The sequence below is a fragment of the Felis catus genome, chromosome D3 (assembly GCF_018350175.1).
Source record: "Felis catus isolate Fca126 chromosome D3, F.catus_Fca126_mat1.0, whole genome shotgun sequence".
Lineage (NCBI taxonomy): Eukaryota > Metazoa > Chordata > Mammalia > Carnivora > Felidae > Felis > Felis catus.
The window spans coordinates 8778246-8797340 of record NC_058379.1 but is presented as its reverse complement, the minus strand read 5'-3'; the positions used below and the strand labels follow the sequence as shown (position 1 = coordinate 8797340).

Below are 19095 nucleotides of genomic sequence, written 5' to 3'. Positions count from 1 at the left end.
AAATTGATTTCATGACTCAGCCATGAAAATGCTAGCCTGGACTACACCCAGTTTGCAAAGGCTAGCCCAAACCACACCCATGAAGCATGGAGATGGTCAGTGTGTCCTTTGAGTTTTCTTCGGCTACAAGTAAAAGAATGCTTGTGTAACATGGATTAAATAATAGAGGTTTACTTTTTACATAACAACAGATTTGGCAATAGGTTCCAGAGTTTGTTCATAACTCAACAACTTCATCAAAAACCCAGATTCTTTCTTTTTTTTTTGTCCCACCATCCTTAATGTGTTGGCCATATCTCCCCATGGTCACAAAATGGCTGCCACTGCTCTAGGCATCATGTCCTCATGCAATCACCCCCAAAGGAAGTTAGGGTGGGAAGCATCTCTTCAAACATTTCTTTTAATTCAGGAAGAAAAAGATTCTAAAGAAGCCCAATGAGGAGCCATCCCCTTGTTTCTTACTGGCCAGAACTAGGTCATTGTTTATGTCTTTTTTTTTTTCATGTTTATTTGTTTTGGGGAGAGCGAGGGAGTGGGGGAGGGGCAGGGAGAGAGGGAGACACAGAATCCAAAGCAGGCTCCAGGCTCTGAGCTGTCAGCCCAGAGCCCAACGCAGGGCTCGAACCCACCAATGGTGAAATCATGACCTGAGCCAAAGTCAGATGCTTAACTGACTGAGCCACCCGGGCGCCCCTGTTTATGTCTTAATTAGTCTCTTCCATCTAATACCTAAGGTTCTGTTAGAAAAGACAAAAAGGTGAATGAAGGTTGGTAAGCAACCAGAAAGTCTACCACAAGTCATGCCAGGTATTCCTTAGCCCTTATTTCTTTCTAGGATCCAATGTCAAAGACCCTGAAATGAGGACACAGTCATTGATCTCGGGCAGATTCACAGCAGTCATAACACCATGCCGCATCCCAGGCCCTTGAGAGACAACAACAGTCAATCACAGCAATCTTTGCCACTAAGTAGGAATGCAATTTCACAATGTGTCCCAACAAAGTGCTCCATGTACCCATTACCAACTTATTAGAATTAAAACCTGAGATAAGATCTGGTTCCTACTCTGGACTCTAGACCAGAGGATAACAGTGGAAAATGATATGAGGGAGAATTAACCGCTTTTTCACTTGTTCCACGTTTTCAGAACACTGACTCATACTAACCACCCTTCCCTCCTCGTTTGGAGTATTTCCAACTTCTGTTGGCCTGTCTAAATCCCACTTGTCCTTCAGAGGGGTCCGACTCAAGCCTGACTCCTCCAGGAAGTCTCTCTGGATATTCCAACCTTGTCTGAAATTATTGATTGAAACCACTGATAGATCTTAACACTATTCAAAATGGGATAACCGGACATTGTGTACCTACTGGGTAGTGCAGAGGATGTATCTCTAGAAAGTATTCTTGCCAAAAACAAATCTTAATTGAATCCATGCTCAAGATTAACCACCAGTGTACAAGAAATAAGAGGACTAACATTAAATGACACATAGAATGCAATTAGAAGAAGTCTTAGAATGTCAAGAACTAAAGAACCAATGACCTACTGTCTTAAGTTAATGATATTTGTATAAATTTGTTTACTTTTGTAGATTTGTATCAGTTCTTTGTTTGCCACCATAAGTTAAAATATCACACTAGAATGTAGTGATTTAAAATAACAATTTATTATTTCTCATGAGTCTGTGGTCAGGTGGGCAGTTCTTTCGGTCTGGGCCAAGTTGAGCTGATCTAGGCTGGGTTTGTTCATGAATCTACGGTCAGCAGGCAGGTCAGGTGGGGACCAGCTCATCTGGAATGTCCTCGCCGGGAAAGTCCTCCTCCACAAATTCTCTTACCCACAGCAAGCTGTCTGAGCTTGTTCTCTGGCCGAGGTAGGGGCCCAAGAGAATACGTGGGATCATCTCACCGCCCGGACCCAGAAATCATGCGGCATCACTTCTGCATCCTGTTGGCCAAAGCAAGTCCCATGATCAAGCCCAGATTCCAAGGTGGGGAAATAGATCCCCATCTCTCAGTAGGAGAGGCTGCAAAGTCACATTGCTGGGTGTGGAGAGAGGCCAGTTACTGCAATCAATCAAACAGGGGGTTCGAAGAGACTACGTGCCTACCAACCAAATGCAATATGTGCTGTGTCCAGATTTAAACAAATCGGGTATAAAATCTCATTTGTGCAGTAATTAGGGAAAATTGAACACAGACTGAGTATTCAGTACAATATGGCATCGCTTTTTAATTGTCCTTATTTATTTTTTAAATGTCTTTATTAGTAGAACTATGTACTGAAGTATTTGTAGGTGAAATTATATGATGTTTGGGTTTTATTTTAAAATAATTCAGGAAAGGGGCACTTGGGTGGTTCAGTCGGTTAAGCGTCCGACTTCGGCTCAGGTCACGATCTCGTGATTCATGAGGTTGAGCCCCACATCGGGCTGTGTGCTGACAGCTCGGAGCCTGGAGCCTGCTTCAGATTCTGTGTCCCCTTCTCGCTCTGCCCCTCCCCTTCTCATGCTCTGTCTCTCTCAGAAATGAACATTTAAAAAAATTAGAAAAAAATCCAGGAAAGAAAAAGAAGTGAGGGGTGGGTGGGGCTGTATGGATAGCAGATGTATTAGAATGGCGAAAAGTTGATAGCTGTTGAAACTGGGTAATGTACAGATGGGCATCATACACGTGTATGACATACATTTATGTATATGCCTTTGCAATCTTCTGCAATAAAACATGTTTTTAAATTGTTCAGCTTTCTTTTGCTCAGATAATTTCATAGAGTGTGGTGTGATCATCACTGGTGGTTGAGGATCATTTAAAGAGAAAGTCTCAGTTTGGTACTAGCCTGTCCTTAACACTTATCAAACGCACATTAATCTCCCTTCATGACAAAGTGTGAGCAGGTCTCAGGTTCCAGAGCCCTTATTGGGTCCAGGATACAGCAAGAATTTCACATCATTGTTTGATTTTTCAGTGTTTTTAAAAAAAATTTTTTTAACGTTTATTTATTTTTGAGACAGAGAGAGACAGAGCATGAACGGGGGAGGGGCAGAGAGAGAGAGGGAGACACAGAATCGGAAGCAGGCTCCAGGCTCCGAGCCATCAACCCAGAGCCCGATGCGGGGCTCGAACTCACGGACTACGAGATCGTGACCTGAGCTGAAGTCGGACGCTCAACCGACTGAGCCACCCAGGCGCCCCTCAGTGTTTATTTTTTACTGTTACTGTCTCTCTACTATGAGTGTCTCTCTGCTTTTCTGTTCATGGATAATAACATGAAGTGCTCTTTCTTTGTTATTTATTTATCTTATTTTTTTAAAGTAGGCTTCACGCTCAAGGCAGAGCCCAACGCGGGGCTTGAACTCACAGCCCTGAGATCAAGACCTAGACTGAGGTCAAGAGTCAGATGCTTAACCAACTGAGGCACGAGGGCGCCCCACAAGTTTCTCTTTTTAAATACATTTAAGGTTATATAGAGAGTGCATTGGGTTTCTTTTAAGCGATTAAAGCAACAAAGGTACGGTGGTAAAAGTTACGGAGAGGACTGTGAAGGTGGCTGCTTTCAGTAAGTTGGGGTACCCACTCTAGCAATTGCACATCTTACTGGCTTTACCCAGTAAAATTCTAGTTCTCAAGTCACAGCCGAGGCAGGGCAGTGGGGGCTCTCTGGCTCTGTGGAAGCATTCAAGGACCCAGGTTCTTTGCGGCTAATGGCCCTGTAACCCTCCAGGCCTTGGGGTCCACTTGGACTTCCTCATTCAGCCAGCAGACTGGGGAAGTGAGGTCAAGTCCACAGTGTCACATGGAAGGATCTGGGTGCCAGGCCCGGACGCGCACACTTCACTTCAGCCCACGTTCTATCAGCAAGAACTTCATCTAGACGCAAAGGAGGCTGGAGATGTAACCACATGCTCAGGAAGAAGGGCTTTGGCGGACAGTTAGCATTACCTCTGTCACAGCGGCCCTCAGATGAAAGTCGAGGGGAAAAAATGCTAAAAGATGACCCCAAACTCCTCGGTGTGGCACACAGTAGTCTCTGTGATCCTGGCTTTTTTAGTCAGGGTGCCCCCAGAGAATCACTACGAACAGCATAGAAGACAGGATTATGGGGGCGCCTGGGTGGCTCTGTCGGTTGGGTGTCCGACTCTTGATTTCAGCTCATGTCAGAATCTCACGATCAGTGGGTTCGAGCCCCACGCCGGGCTCTGTGCTGACAGTGTGCAGCCTGTTTGGGATTCTCTGTCTCCCTCTGTCTCTCCACCTCCCCTGCACACTCTCTCTCTCTCTTTCGAAATAAATAAGTAAACTTAAAAAAAGAAGAAGACAGAATCACAGGGATTAGCTGGTACACAGTTGTGGAAGCCAGTAGAGGAGCCTAGGCAATGATCTTGTCTCTGCATCCTGTGGATCAGCTGTCAAGGGGGAGGGCTGGGCATGAACTGGAGCAAGGCCAAACTGGAACCTGGAAGGATGAACTTGGAGCCACAAGGACAACGGAGAGGAACAACTGGAACCTGTGTTCACAGTGCCTGGGACCTTGCCTCGACCTTCAGAGCATTAAAAAAATGGCTTTGAGGGGCCCCTGGGTGGCTCAGTTGGTTAAGCGTCCAACTTCAGCCAGGTCACGATTTCACAGTCCGTGAGTTCGAGCCCCGCGTCGGGCTCTGGGCTGATGGCTCGGAGCCCGGAGCCTGCTTCCGATTCTGTGTCTCCCTCTCTCTCTGCCCCTCCCCAGTTCATGCTCTGTCTCTCTCTGTCCCCCCAAAAATAAATAAACGTTAAAAAAAATTTAAAAAAAAATGGCTTTGGGGGCGCCTGGGTGGCTCAGTCCGTTAAGCGTTCGACTTCGGCTCAGGTCGTGATCTCACAATTCATGAGTTCGAGCCCTGCATCAGGCTCTCTGCTGACCGTGCGGAGCCTGCTTCGGATCCTCTGTCCCCCTCTCTCTGCCCCTCCTCCACTCACGCTCTTTCAAAACTTAAAAAAATAAAATATTAAAACACACACACACACACACACGGCTTCAGTTTCACTTCCACCTTCCATATTCTCACACAGAACTTTCAGATCTTTCTCGTGGCCAGTGCCAACCCAGAACCACACAGGGAAGGCAATCCTGGAAAATGATTTCTAGCCTAGTTGAACACAGTGCAAGCGGTACTGGTCGTGGACCTGCGGGACGTTCTGGCCTCATCCTCCACGACTCCCTCCACTCTCGAGCGTAACGTCCACCGTTGCCATGCCAGCTATTTACATCTTCTCAACCCTTCCAGATGTTTCCTCACTTTATCTCTGCTGTTCTCACTCTCCGGAATGTTCTTTCCCATCCTTGTCTCGCGCCCAACTCCTCAGCCTTCAAGATCTGGTCAAACGTCACCTCCTCTAGGAAGTCTTCCCTGCGGTCTCCGGGCAGAGACGGGAGAATGGTAGAGCCGTACACACAGCAGAAGGTTGTGCAATGTGCCGTGCAAGTCTTCTCCGTGAGCCTTGAAATCTTCAGCTAAGTTCCTAAATGCACTAAGTGCTGAGCGAGACTGCATTTCTTCTCAACATTAGTGACGACGCTGGGCCTCTCACCTCGGTCTGGCTCAGGGGGGAGGTGAGGTAGCTCACTCAGGCACAGGAGCTCTGAGACCGGCTGACGCTTGGGGAAGAAGGAGGCAAGAAGAAACAAAATACAGGAACAGGCAGAAATTGTGGGGAGACCTTAAGCTGCCCGACCCGGAAGCTGGGTGGTCCGGTCTGTTTTAACCGAATCTCTAAAGGAGCAAGATCAACATGCTACACACACGAGGCACATTGGATTTCCACTCTCGATTCTTTATTCTCTTCCCCCATATGGCCTTGAAGTATGAGAGAGAGAGAGAGAGAGAGAGAGAGAGAGAGAGAGGCAAATATATTTCCCTGTCCTGTTGATGTTGGACTTGGACATGTGACTTTTTTCCAGCCAATGCAACGTGGGCAGGAGTGACTAGTTCTAGTGCTAGTTCTGAGCCAAGGTGTTAGGAAACTTTACTTGTGTCTACTCGCTCCCTTGCACTTCTGCTATTCACCACGAAAGGAACATGCCTGAGCAGTTGTTCATCCGAACAGGATGACACATAGATAAAACATGTGGAACATACACCTGAACTCAGCTGCAGCCAGGAGCCAAGCCCAGCTGGTTTCAGAAGAGCCGTCCTGCACCTGTAGACCAATGAACAAGAAAATCAATGTTTGGGGCGCCTGGGTCACTCAGTCGGTTAAGCGTCCGATTTTGGTTCAGGTCATGATCTCGTGGTTGGTGAGTTCGAGCCCCGTGTCGGGCTCTGTGCTGACAGCTCAGAGCCCGGAGCCTGCTTCGGATTCTGTGTCTCCCTCTCTCTTTGTCCCTCCCCCACTCACATTCTGTCTTTCCCAAAAATAAACATTAAAAAAAAGAGAAAAGAAAATTAATGTTTGCGGTGGTTGTTTAACCACCTAATTAAGACATAATCCACATATGATAAAATTCACCCTTTTAAATAGTACAATTCAATGTTTTCTTTAGCAAGTTCACAGTTGTGCAACCATCACTACAATCAGTTTTAGAACATTTTCATTCTCCTAAAAGGAAAACTCATACCCGTCGCATTTAGCAGTGCTCCCCCATTTCCCTGTTTGTGGTTGTGCACAGTGTTACTGGGGCAATAGCTGACACACAGGTATCAGAAATGGATCGAGTGTAAACAAGTCCACAATTTTTTTAATTAAAAAAATTTGGGGGGGGGGTGCCTGGGTGGCTCAGTCTATTAAGCATCTGACTTCGGCTCAGGTCATGATCTCCCGGTTGGTGAGTTGGAGCCCCGCGTCCAGCTCTGTGCTGACAGCTCAGAGCCTGGATCCCGCTTTGGATTCTGTGTCTCCCTCTCTCTTTGCCCCTCCTCCACTCACACTCCGTCTCTCTCTTTCTCAAAAATAAATAAACATTAAAACATATTTTAAAAAATATTTTTTAAGTAATCCCTATGCCCAAAATGGGGCTTGAACACATGACCCAGAGATCAAGAGTCACATGCTCTACTGACTGAGTCAGCCAGGCACCCCAAGAGGTTGACAGTTTTACATTCTCCTTGGAGAAGTTCAGAGTAAGAAAGCTTTACATGCACACATCCACCCAGATCTCCCTACACACATTGACACGACAGTACACATAAGCTCAGACACACTTTCACTTTACACAAATACACCAACACTCAAAGACACACTCATCTTCACTGATGCAAAGATTCACATACAAGACTCATGTGCACACACTGACAATTACATGCTTGTACACTCACACACAGATAGCAACTTCCCAAGCTCCAGTTGTTCAAATGAGTCGTCACAATTTTTCCATATCTGCATGTAACATATGCTTTTATTTCCTTAATTTTTTTCTTTAAATGACTTAACATTTTTATTTAAATAAATTTGTTTTTAAAGGAAAGTGCTCCAAATAGATGGTCCTGATTTCCCATTTGCTCTTGCCTCTTCTTCTGGCCACACCCAATCCTACCCATTCCACGTGAGGGTGGAGTATCCAGTCGCCAGCTCCAGGAAGCTCCCGGACCAATGGCACACAACCCATGCAGTTGCACGGGACCCTGCACTCACAAGGACCTCTTGCTTACGTTAGCGATCTACTGTAAGCATTTGGAAACTCTCAGTAACTTGTTAATTAGAACTACAACGTATTTTCATTTTGCACCAGGCCCTGTGAATTCTGTAGTCACCCTTGCCCAGGACCACTGAATGTCCCAGCTTCTGTGGGCTTCCCAAGGTGACAGCTCTTCCACCGGGAGCTGAATCAGAGAAGGTCACATCTTACACAGCTTGGACCTGGAGTCCAAGCAGATGGGAGTGTGCATCTTGGCTCCGTTTACCAGCTGAGTAACCTTGGGCTGACCTGCCCCAACATCCACAGGGCCCAGGACAAGCGTACAAACGGAGGCCTGCAGGCCGTGTGTCTAAAAGTCTTCATGGTATAAACAAGTTTACAAATTGTCAAATAAAATATGTTTTAACCTCCTATTTTAACAAACGAAGTTTGTTCATTATAACAAAGTGAAGGAATATGTGTAAAGCTATGGTTTTTATATGTCCTAAAATTGGCAAAATATCAATGATGAGTGAATTAAATGATGATTGTACGTGCCTGGATATTGTATTGATGTGCCAGTGTTGAGAGAGAGTGCGTGCACATGCGCCTACATACACATGTGCACGTAAGTGGGGGAGGGGCACAACATCTCACGACAGGGTGACCATGACCAGAGCCAAAATCAAGTAGATGCTTGACCAACTGAGACACCCAGGAACTCCTCTCAATGAATAATTTAAAAATACATAATTAACAAAGGATTATATATTTATTCCATAAAATTTTTCTTGCCTTTGTTTTATATTTTTAAGTTTACTTATTTTGAGAGAGAGAACGTGCAGGGTAGAGGCAGAGACAGAGGGGAGAGAATCCCAAGCAGGCTCCACACTGTCAGTGCAGAACCCAATAACTGAGAGCTCATGACCTGAACCGAAACCAGAATCGGTCACTTTACTGACTGAGCCACCCAGGCACGGCTTCTTGCCTTCATTTTAGCAAAATTGCTCATTATGTCGTTATAGTAAAAGTTTTTACATAATGTTTGTGCTATTGACCGTGATGATCTAAAGGAATAAAAAATAAAATGAAATTCTATGGAAGTATAAAAGCTTGAATATATTTTCATCAGAAATGTGAATTTTTTTAACGTTTATTTATTTTTGGGACAGAGAGAGACAGAGCATGAACGGGGGAGGGGCAGAGAGAGAGGGAGACACAGAATCGGAAACAGGCTCCAGGCTCCGAGCCATCAGCCCAGAGCCTGACGCGGGGCTCGAACTCACAGACTGCGAGATCGTGACCTGAGCCGAAGTTGGCCACTTAACCGACTGAGCCACCCAGGCGCCCCCAGAAATGTGAATTATTAAAGTAAATGTAAAAAATTAACAAACTAAAATATTTTACTTTTATTTACTTTTAATTTTTATTTATTTTTGAGAGACAGCCAGGGGAGGAAGGGCAGAGGGAGGAAGACAGGATCCGAAGCAGGCTCTGCACTGACAGCAGACAGCCCGATGCAGGGCTCGAACTCATGAACCATGAGATATGACCTGAGCCAAAGTCTTAACCGACTGAGTCACCCAGGCACCCCAAATATTTTATGTTTTTAAAAGTTATTTTTTGGGGTGCCTGGGTGGCTCAGTCGGTTAAGCGTCCCACTTCGGCTCAGGTCACGATCTCGCGGTCCGTGAGTTCGAGCCCCGTGTCGGGCTCTGGGCTGATGGCTCAGAGCCTGGAGCCTGTTTCCGATTCTGTGTCTCCCTCTCTCTCTGCCCCTCCCCCGTTCATGCTCTGTCTCTGTCTGTCTCAAAAATAAATAAACGTTAAAAAAATTTTTTTAAGTTATTTTTCTCCTAGAATATTTTATTAACTTCTTCTGTGAAAATTAAATTCTCTATTAAATTAAAATTACCTTTTAAAATCAAAAGGCAAGGGGAGGGTGGCTCAGTCAGTTAACCATCCGATTTCAGCTCGGGTCATGATCTCACAGTTCAGCTGTCAGCACAGATCTCTGCTGTCAGTACAGAGCCTGCTACAGACCCTCTGTTCCCTCTTTCTCTCCTGCTTACGCTGTCTCTGTCTCTCTCACAAATAAATAAACACTAAAAAAAAAAAAAAGGATGTGGGCCAAGCCTGGGATCCCATCGGAGATTCAGCTGGGGAAGGACCTGCTTCCAGGTAGTGGTCCAGGATTCAATTCTTCATGGGCTGACAGACTCAGTCTCAGCTCCTCTCTGGCTATTGGCTGGAGGTTGCCCGCCAGTCTTTTTGTTTTGTTTTGTTTTGTTTTGTACCGTGGGGGCCTCTCCATAATGTGGCTTACTTCAACAAAGCTAGCAAAGGAGAGCATCAATAGGGAGAATCCGCAAGCAAGCAGTAGTTACATCCTATGCAAGGTCATTACAGATGTGAAGTCCTATCCTTGTTGCTGTATTCTATTCGTTAAAATCGAGTCACGGGTCCCATCCACACTTAAAGGGAGATTACACAGGAGTATGAATGCCAGAAGGTGAGAATCATTGTGGGACATTTTAGAATCTATTCCCTACAATTGCCACGTGTAGTTGTTACAAAAATTGCACTAACGCCTGAGCACCTCCAGAAGGACAAAATGGAACATAAAAAGCAGCCTGAATTCCTTATGCATTTATGCTATCAGAGAGGAAGGAATCTGCAAGTTAATCCATTTCTCTTTGCTCTTATCTAAGTGCTTGCAACTCTCAATTATCCCTCCACTAGAACCAGAACTGGAGTGGCCATCTCCGATTAGGCAGCAGTACGACCCATGACACTACATTTGGACACGACTGTTATTTTGAGGTCGTGACCTAAGAGATACGGAGAAGCTTCTCCCTGGGGCCTGAATGATGTGAATCAGGAGAGAGAAGTTTAGGATTACAAGTTGTTCTGTGACAGCCTTGGGTGCCAGAGTCTGAGTGACAGAAGCCCCATGTGTTTTTAATAAATTCATCCTTTATGTGTGTATGTTTGTAATATTCGGGGCTGCTTGAGCATCCTCACAACATGGCAGCTATATTCCAACCCCATCCCTCCCCCCACAATGAGGAATCGAAGAGAGAGAGAAAAGTGGAAGCCACCATGTGTGTCTTTTATGACCTGGATGTGGAGTTCACACACCATTATTTCTGAGATATCATTCTAGTTATTACACAGGTCAGCCCTATTCAGTGTGGGAGCATCTTACACAAAGGTACTATAGTAGCAGAGTTCTAACACAGACCCCAAGCGGGGCACCTGGGTGGCTCAGTCGGTTGAGTGTCTAACTTTGGTCCAGGTCATGATCTCGTGGTTTGTGAGTTCAAGCCGCACGTCAGGCTCTGTGCTGTCAGCTCAGAGCCTGGAGCCTGCTTTAGATTCTATGTCTCCCTCTATCTCTGGTCCTCCCCCACATGCACTCTGTCTCTCTCTCAAAAATAAATAAACATTAAATAAGTAAACAAACAAACAAACAAACATAAAAAAAATGAAAACAGCCCCCAAGCTTCCTCCCCACTGGTGTGCATGTGCCATAGAATCTCCTCTCCTTGAATGTGGGTAGGACTTGTGAATACAGTGGATGTCACTCATGATTATGTTAGGTCATAGGGCAGAGGAGATTTTGCAGATGTAATTAAGGTCCCTAATCAGTTGATTTTGACTTAATCAAAGGGGGAATGCCCTGGGAGGGGCTGAACTAATCAGGTGAGGCCTTCGAAGAGATCCAAGAGATTCTTGAAGAAGCCAATAGCTATGTATGAACTGCCTGTCAAGGAGGCTGTGTAGCCAGGACGTGAGAACAGCCTCTAGGAGCTGAGAGTGCTGCCCTGCTGATAACTAGGGAGAGAACCAGGGCCTCCACACATACAGCCAGAAGGGAAGGGGTGCTCCCAACAGCCCCCATGCTTTGAAGAGATCTCTGACCCTCAGGGGAATCATAATCCCCGCTGACACCTTGATTTCAGCCTTGGGAGACCCTGAACAAAGAACTTCTTGCCTACAAAACCTGAGAATAAACCAGTGTTGTTTCGAGCTGCTCGATTCATGGCAATTTGTCACACAGCCGTAGGAAACTCATACCACTGTGAATATCAGGAGGCAAGAACTACTGGGGGCCATCCTGGGGACTGACTACCAAAACTCAATATTGTCAGACCTTTTAACTTTTGCCTGTCTTGTCGGTGACCACCCACTTTTCTTCTCTCTCTTTCCTATGCACAACCTTCTTTACACTTCACTCATTCACTCACCTACTCCTCTGTTGATTCATTCATTCTGCAAACAATTCCTGATCCCCTGCTGTGTTCACACTCAGTCCTGGTTGATGGGGACCCTGCTGTGTTCACACCCAGTACTGGTTGAGGGGGATGCAGAAGTGAGTCTTGCGTGTTCCCTGACTTGCAGGAGCTCCAGTCTGGAGGAGGAACCATTCCATTGTATTCCTCAACCCCCTTAAGATTACTCCCAATATAACTCTTATGTGGTTCCGACCCCAGGACTTTCCAGAAACCCATTTAAGCACATTGTTTCACCCCCAAACGGCAAATTCAACCCCAAGGCATTATGTACAAGAGATTTTGCTGAAGTTCCAAGTAGAGACCAAGGACAGTGTTATATTACATATTACAGGCCAAACGTTACCAAACTTCTCTACTACACTTCTCTCTCCTCATGCTCTATTGTTCGGGAAGTCTTCTCCCACTCCACCACTGCTAAACATCTTAATTATTCTGGGAAGTTCTATTTTATTTTCACGTCCCTCTTGGCAAAACAGAAGCCTCATGAGAAACCAAACCAATATGGATGTGGGTGGATAAGGGGTTTGCCTCATGGTTCTGCAGACAGACCCACCCTTGAGACCTTGAATGAGGTACTTGCTGTCCCAGTTTCCTGGCCTGCATTCTACCAAAGGCCCTAAGGGAAGAACGGCGTCTCCCCGGGGACTCCAGCTTTTGAAGCCCTTGGAAAAAGCGTTAGGTAAACAGCAAATCTGGGTAATGCTGTCTGAGGGCCTTCAGAATGAGGGCGTTGGGACACAGGCCTGTGGATGGCAGCTAAGATCTACCTCCAGAACACCCCAGCCAGAGCCCCTCAGGGCCCCCCTGGGTCTGAGGCTGAGCTGCTTGCTGGGCGTTCCATCACCATTCCAGAAGCTAGTCCCCCACCCTGGGTAATGTGCATCCTCATCACCCTCCTGTCTCTTGAGGAGGGATCTGTCTTCACTCACTCCCACACAATCTCATCCAGTCTTGTGGCTTTTCATACCATCAATGTGATGACTCATCAGCCTCCTGCCCTGCCTCCTCCCCTGAGTCCCAGACTCATTACCCGCAGCTGCTAACCGATACGTCCACTGGGATGTCTAATGGGCAGGGCGCACTTCCTGGGTCTGAAGCGGAGTTCCATTTCCTCCTCCCCTCTCCCCAACTGCCCCCACCGCAACCTACTTATCCCCGTCCTCCCATCTCAATAAACGGCTCCATCACCATCCACCCGGCTGCTGGAGCCAGAAACCAAGGAGTTATCCTTGGTTCTTCTTTTTCTCCCATCATCCAACTATAATTCATCAACAGACTTTGCCAGCTCTCCTTTCAAAATGCATCCCCATTCTGTTGGTTTCCATGGCTCCCGCATTGGTCCAGGTCACCACCCTCCCAGGCCAGGGGACGGCAGCAACCTCCTCAATATGCCCCCTGCTTCCTCTCTTGCCACCCCACAGCCTATTTGCCACACAGCAACCTGAGGACATATCATTCCTCTACTAAAGCCATCCAAGACTTTATGTGGCTGACAAGCCCCTGAATGATCTGGCCCCTGTCTGCATCTTGAACTTCAACTCCGACCACTGTCCCTTATATCCTGCTCTGGCCACACTGGTATTCTTTCTGTTCCCTAAACACACCAAGCTTGAGCCAACCTCAGGCCCTTTGCACGTGTTGTTCCCTCCGCCTGGAATCCTCTCCTCTCCACCACATATTTGTGCACCTCACTCCTTCTCGCCACTCAGATTAAGTCCAAAGTTCACTTCCTTACAGACTGTGTCCCTATCTAAAGATGACCCACCTGCCCTCACTCCCCCAGCCACTGCCTAGTATCTCATACTATATTTCCTCCACAATTCTTATTGCTATCTAATTATCTTATTTTCATTTGCTTACTTGTTTAGATTGTCTTCCCCACTAGAATTTCAGCTCCGAGAAAGCTGTCTACTTCACTGCTCAGTCCCTGGCGCTTAGACCAATGTTTGACACAAAGGACCTGCTCAGGAAACATTTCTCAAATTCACTCATTCAGTCAGCACATACATATTGAGTACTTACTGCTTGATGGATAACCAAGGATAACCAACATGTCTGGCATCAGTGAGTTCGAATTCAGGCTTCACCATTACCCAGCTCTGGCTTTCCCTGTCCATACGGAAGAGGACTCTGTTTCCTCATCCATAAAATGGGAACAACAGTACCTATTAGGCATGACTGTTACAAGAATTAACTTGTAAAAGGCTACCAGGCAGCCTGGCACATAGGCACTCATTAAATAAGTATTTCATCCACGACCAAGGGTGATCTTATCTGGCAGAATATGTGGGCACAGGCCTGGGGGCCCTAAGACGGCCACGGAACAGCTGCTCACGTGGGAGGGACGTCAGCGTGGGCAAGATAACACGAAGGTCAACTGGTGATGCATCTGGACACAAGAATGAGGGGCAAAGACTATACATGAGCCAGGGCGGCTTCTCAACGTAACAGAGAGAGTGGGACACTGAATGTCTCCCGGGGGCCTCCTGGCACTAGCACCCCTTACTCCCCAGTCAAGCCAAGGAATATTCCCAGTTCTCAGAGCCCAGCCCACCTAGGTGTCCGCCAGCTGGGGGCACAGAGAAGTCTGGCAGGGAGCAAAAGATACCAGGCTTCTGGGCAAGGTTTGACAATAGGAGTTGTCCTTCCACTGAGTAGAAAACAACTATGCAGCCACCAAAAGCACGAGGATGCTTTTTTAAAAAAAAGCTTTATTATTATTTTTTTAAAGTAATCTCTACACCCAATATGGGGCTCAAACTCATGACCCTGAGCTTAAGAGTCAGATGCTCTACCAACTGAGCCGGCTTGGCACCCTGGGGGATGCTCTGTATGCACTGATAGGAGTGATCTCGAGAGCTGTTGTCGAGTAGGAAGAGGCAAATTTTAAAAAGACTAAAAGAAAACAATAACATATGCCATGTTTGCTCATGTGAGCCTTCACTACCTCTGGAAAAATGCATAAGAAAGTTAGTGATGGCAGCTGTCTCTGGGCACCGAAATGAGTGGTTGGGGGATGGGATAGAGGGAAGACGGCACTAAATGCCCCTTCGCCTCTTTTGAATGTTGAAGCCCTTGAATGTAGTACTTATTCAAAACTACTTAAAATATGAAAAGAAAAATGCAGCTGCCACTCACGGTGGGGAATTGCTTTACCCCTCCTCTTTCACCCAAGGGACTGAGGGAGAGCATACTTCCAGAATGATCTATCTACAAAGTAAAACTGATTCTATTGTTCCTCTTTATGTTACTCCTCTGTTTAAAGCCCTTCAACGACAGACAGCTGAACATACTGTACAACCTCAAAAAAAGTATTTGTTGAGTGAACGGGTAAATAAATGAACCAATCGCCTTTTTTCTCTTAATTTTTACATATTGATAGGGGGAAGTCCATGTTAAATGAAAAAAGAATATTGCAGAATATTAAGTTAAGGATGATCCCATTCTTGAAAAATAAGATAATTGCATATTCATAAAATTATATTGCGTATTAGTATACTCAGTATAAATTCATACCTATTAGTGCATTCATGTACATGTACATGATTATTGGTTCATAAAAAGAAAAAAAATCTAGAAAGACCCTAAACTTGCTGGTTTGTTATCTTGATCTTAGTATAATTATGTGAATAAAAATGTGGGTAAAAATTCACCCATCTGTATTTAACAGTTGGACATTTTCCTATATACAGCTATAGCTCAATTTTTAAGAGGAAAAAATCATGTCTCCTGGGTGGCTCAGTCGGTTGAGCGTCCAACTTCCGCTCAGGTTATGATCTCAAGGTTTGTGAATTCGAGCCCCGGGGCGCCTGGGTGGCTCAGTCGGTTAAGCATCCGACTTTGGCTCAGGTCATGATCTCGCGGTCCGTGAGTTCGAGCCCCACGTCAGGCTCTGTGCTGACAGCTCAGAGCCTGGAGCCTGCTTCAGAGTCTGTGTCTCCCTCTCTCTCTGACCCTCCCCTGTTCATGCTGTCTCTCCCTGTCTCAAAAATAAATAAACATTTAAAAAAAAAAAAAAATTCGAGCCCCACATAAGGCTCCACGCTGACAGCTCAGAGCCTGGAGCCCGCTTCTGATTCTGTGTTTCCCTCTCTCTCTGCCCCTCCCCCACTCACACTCTGACACTCGATCTCTCTCTAAGAAAGAAACATTAAAATAAATAAATAAATAAATAAATAAATAAATAAATAAATAAATAAAATAAACATTAAAAAAATAAAAGGAAAAAAAAGATGTACCCCCAAACATTATTAGATACCATCTCCTGGGACAGTTGGGATGGTCAGGGGGCTTTTGATTTCCAATGTAGAGCTGAACATTTTACCTCAAGCACATAATTATGAATCCTTTGAAATATATACCTTTTAATTCATATTTCATTTCAGATTCCTTAACTTAGACTGCAAAGCCTCCCACTTCTTCCGCTGCCTTCGTCTTCATTCTGACCACATTAAACTATTCACCTTCTCAATATGTCATGCTGTTTCTTACTCCAAGCCTTTACCTTTGCTACTCTCTCTTCCTAAGACACCCTCTCCCACTTCCTTGACTCCTCCCACCTACCTAACTTCTTCTAGTCGTTTAAGTCTCAGCTGAAATGTCACCTCCTCCAGGAAGCCTCCCTTGACCTCCCCCTGCTAGGTCAAATGCTCTAGAAACACCTAAGAGTTGCCTCTGTCACAACATTTGACTAATGTCCATCTCACCATCCAACCGTGAACTCCTGGAGGCAGAGATTGGAGTGATGGGGTCACAAGCCACGGAACATCTGGAGCCACCAAAAGCTGGAGGAGGCAAGGAAGGATCCTGCCCTAGAGACTCCAGAGGGAGTAGGGTCCCCCTCATACTTTGATTTCAGCCTGATAATACAGATTTCAGACTTCTGGCTTCCAGAAGTAAGAGAATACATTTCTGTTGTTTTAAGCCACCAAAGTTGCGGAAATTTGCTACAACAGCTTTAGGAAACTAACATAATTGATAACCTCCTTTCTAGAAAACAGTTTGGCAAAAACAAATTATAAAGTTGGTTATGTACATAATAATGAGCCAGCAACTTCCCTTGGGGTAAGCCCTGAAGAAACCCTTGCTGGTGTCCACCAAAAGACACATGCAAGAACATTCCTCACAGCGTTGTTTATAATGACAAAGCCTGGAAACAGGTTACATGCTCTTCCACAGGAAAAAGGATAAACTGTGGCATATTCACGTAATGGAATATTATGCAGCAGGAAAATAAACAAACGACAGCAATTTGCAACAACAAGCATAAATCTCACATGCCTAACGCTAACTGGAAGAAGCAAGTCACACACACAAAATGAACAGTATGATTCTGTTTATATAAAGCTCAAAAACAGGTAAAACTAAACAGTGCATTGTTTTGGTGTTTATTTTTTTTTTTAATGTGTATTTATTTTTGAGAGACAGAGAGAGCACGAGTGGGGGTGGGGGACAGAGAGACAGACAGACACACACACAGAATCTGAAGCAGGCTCCAGGCTCTGAGCTGACATTACAAAGCCCAACACGGGTCTTGAACTTACCAGCCATGAGATCATGACCTGAGCCGAATTCAGACGCTTAACCGACTGAGCCACCCAGGCGCTCTTGCTTTGGTGCTTAACCTGTAAAGAAAAGGGGAGAATAATTAAAGCAAACCTCCAGACGGTGGTTATTTGAGGGAAGGAAGAGTCTAGGATGGGGACTATCCTGGAGACACACAGGAGGCATCTGGGTAAGGTGACCACGTATTCTGTTGCCTAACTGGCATACTTTGGGGATGAAAGGGAGGATGCTAGTTATAATTATGGCATATAACAGGTACAAACCAAAACTGTCCCAAACAAACCGGAACATAAGATCACCCTATTTCTGGGGCGCCTGGGTGTCTCAGTTGGTTAAGCATTGGACTCTTGATTTCAGGTCATGATCTGAGATCGGTTGGTGGGATCCAGCCCCACCTTGGATCCTGTGTCGACAGCCCCAAGCCTACTTAGGATTCTCTCTCTCCCTCTCTTTCCGCCCCTTCCCCACTTGCGCACACATGCACACACGCGCTCATGCGCGTTCTCTCTCAAAATAAATAAATAAACTCAAAAAACAAAGATCACCCTACTTCTGAGACACATAAGCTATTCTTTCATGGCCGGTGGGTGCAGACATGGGAATTTGTTTCATTAGTGCCTTTAGACTGGACAAATATATATATATAGATAGATAGATAGATATATGTCAGAATCATTTTTTTTTTCAACCAACAAATGAATAAAGTGGGTTCCAGAATCAGTTCAGTTTTTAGTAGCAACTCCAGATACAGAAGCAGACTCTTGACTAAATTCAGCAGAAAGGGAATTTATGACAGGGAGAGCGCTGAGCTCACACAATTGCCAGGAAGGCTGGAGAACGAGGTCAGAAAATAGGCACAAACAGAAGGCAGGCACACAGCAGGGCCCACGGCCAGAAACTTGCCCGGACCAGGCCGCTGAGGACACACGGCTCCTCCCACTGCGGCTGGTGCTGCCCACCCAGCCAGGCCGGCCAAGGGACCGACGCTCCTGCCAACCTCGCTGCTGGCCCCGGAACATAGACGGTGTTGCCGCTTCGACACCACCCACACAGCCCCCCTCAACTTCTCCCTGTCCCTGCTGCTTTGCCGACTCCACGGTCAAAACCCTCGGTGCGGGCATCTGACGGGTCGAGCCAGCTGCAGGCGAGGCTCAGACAGGACTCGCCAACCTCTGCTTCCTTGGGAGTGGGCGCCGCCTGCCCCCGTGAGAGCCATTATCTGGGCAAGTCCCAAATTCAGGAAGGCTCAGCAGCTGAAAACTGGAAATTACCACATTGTGTGCCAGGCGTGTCAGAGACGAGGGATGGACGCCAAAATGGATCCTAAAGGATCGAAAGAGTCTTAAAGGTGACCAAGTTCTGGAATCTTACAATTCCCCCACACCAGCAGGGCTCAGGCTGAGACTTAGAGTAAGGTTTCTGCAGTTTACGCGCGAGTTGGCGTCAGGGATGTGGTTAAGGGAAGTGATTTACCCACCTGCCCGCCCACACTCCCCTCCTCGGGACGCGGGCCCTAGACCAACTGGACACCTGATTGGATCAGTCATGGTCACCTGATCCAAAGCTAGACAACCCATTGGCTGGCCAGTAACCGATTAGAGACGCTGTCCCGAGCAGGCGCGCCCAAACTTCCCCTGCAA

General features: G+C 46.1%; 1 long non-coding RNA gene across 1 annotated transcript; it reads right to left on the bottom strand.

Moving 5' to 3' along the window:
- Positions 1–1646: 1646 nt before the first annotated feature.
- LOC123381298 lies at positions 1647–18960 on the bottom strand. The gene is made up of 3 exons (XR_006588139.1): positions 18727–18960; positions 17434–17514; positions 1647–1949 (listed from the first exon to the last, which is right to left on the bottom strand). It is a non-coding gene; the product is annotated as an uncharacterized LOC123381298 (long non-coding RNA).
- Positions 18961–19095: the final 135 nt, after the last annotated feature.